The sequence below is a fragment of the Cynoglossus semilaevis genome, chromosome 8 (genome assembly GCF_000523025.1).
Source record: "Cynoglossus semilaevis isolate Cse_v1.0 chromosome 8, Cse_v1.0, whole genome shotgun sequence".
Taxonomy (NCBI): Eukaryota; Metazoa; Chordata; class Actinopteri; order Pleuronectiformes; family Cynoglossidae; genus Cynoglossus; species Cynoglossus semilaevis.
This window is the reverse complement of record NC_024314.1, coordinates 15,085,580-15,087,530: the sequence shown is the minus strand read 5'-3', so window position 1 is coordinate 15,087,530 and position 1,951 is coordinate 15,085,580.

Genomic DNA, 1,951 nt, shown 5'->3' with positions numbered 1-1,951 from the left:
TCATCATCACCATCATCTTCATCATCTTCATCATCACCATCTTCATCATTACCACCATCATCATCACCATCATCATCTTCATCATCATTCTAAGGTTTTAGCCTCGTCTCTGAATCCAAATCAAATGCGTCAGTAAATGATCAAAGATTCAAGTACGACTCTCTCTTAAAGTGAACTCACATTAATTGTCTGTTTCTTCTCTGGTTGAATGGACATTTTAATGAGTTCTTCACAGATGAAGAACTCCATGAATTTTTACATTTGAACCAGAATCTCAGCGTTGGTTCCTCTGACGTCTGGGCCTCTCTCTCTCTCTGTGTTTCTCTGTCTCTCTGCCTCAGTCGGAGCCACTTTAACAAACACTCTTTATTTGATTTAGTTTTTAATCCCAGACTTAATTACACAACAAGCTAAATGAAGGTGTGTCTACAACCTGCAGCTGCTGCAGCTGTGAGGAGGTCGTTCTCCCACTGCTGAGATTTAATAAGGAGGCAATCACACACACACACGCACTCTCACACACACACACACACACTCACGCAGGTGGTGAGCTTTCGTTTGTACGCTGTGTTAAAAGTCAAATTAAAGCAAAAATGTTTTCTACATAATTGTCTACTGTGTCAATGTGGCACAGAGGAGGAGATGGTGTGTATGTGTGTGTGTGTGTGTGTGTGTGTGTGTGTGTGAACCAGACCAACATTAGGTCCATTACCATCATCAGTTCTTGTGTTAGCATACTGCTACCATGCGGCTGTAGTGTACAGTACTAACACACCTCTGGTACCAGCACAGTGGTGCCCAACCCCCGGGTCGCAGACCAGCACCGGCCCGTGGGCCTCACAGAAAGAATTCATAACTGACGTTGTTTCTGTTTGATCTTTTATCTGAGTCTGTCTGATGTTTTATTTTGATTTTCTCTGCTGCTAAAAACTATAGATTTAATGTGAACCTTTAAATGTGTAAGTAGCTCCACCTATAGGCCAGGGACGGGGAGCAACTGTTGACAAACTGCAGAAAAACTGAAGAAAACTAGCGACTGCAGCTTGAGCTCTGATTGGACGAGCCCACAACGTCAGCGCCACCTGTGTGTGAAAACACTCACCTCTCATCAGTATCCAAGAGTCCAGTCCCATCCTGTCACTGCGTGTGGCTTCATCAGACTGAGGACCCGAGGACGTGGTGATGAGTGGAGCCACTAGGAGGCAGTCACGTGGTCTGATGACTCCACACAGGAAGCATTTATCCTCCATTATCTCTGCACATCTGATTACACCTCATCACTTCCTCTCCCGCTGACTGCGACAGGAAGTGGCCCACGTCCTGATTTGGTCCCAGCGGTGTGATCTTCAGACTCCTGGACTCCTCCTCTTCACCTCTGAACACACACACACACACACACAAAAGTTTGGTCTGAACAACAACAGTCAGTTGACGTCTGGTTGTTAAAGAAAAGAAAAAACTTCAACATTAGTCTGTCATTTTAGCTCACCCCGAAACTGGTCCTCTGCTGCCTCTGGTGGTAAGAACAAAAAAAGTCACAAAAAACCAATGACTTCACCAGCCATGAACCCAGTTACCTGGTCGTTTACATAGTACAAAGAGGGTGTGTGTGGATGGAGGGGGCAGCTGTTCTTCAGCTAGGTAGCTACATGCTAATCAACCAACTCATTAGCAACAATGAAAATCTAGTTAAGTATCAACCATCTCCAGCTGCAGCGACTTCCTTCTCACCGTCTCCTGACATTCGACCTTTGACCCTGCTGGACACAGAGACCCCTGCCTGTCAATCATCTGTCACACTCCTCCACCTGACCCCGCCCCGACCTCTGTCCTCTGCCAAGTCCAGTTTTGGGAGTTCATCTGTAAACACCTCAGTGTCTGTGGCCCCGGGGCCCCCCCCCCCCCCACCACACACACCACCACCAACTCCCCCACCACGATGCCCCGACGG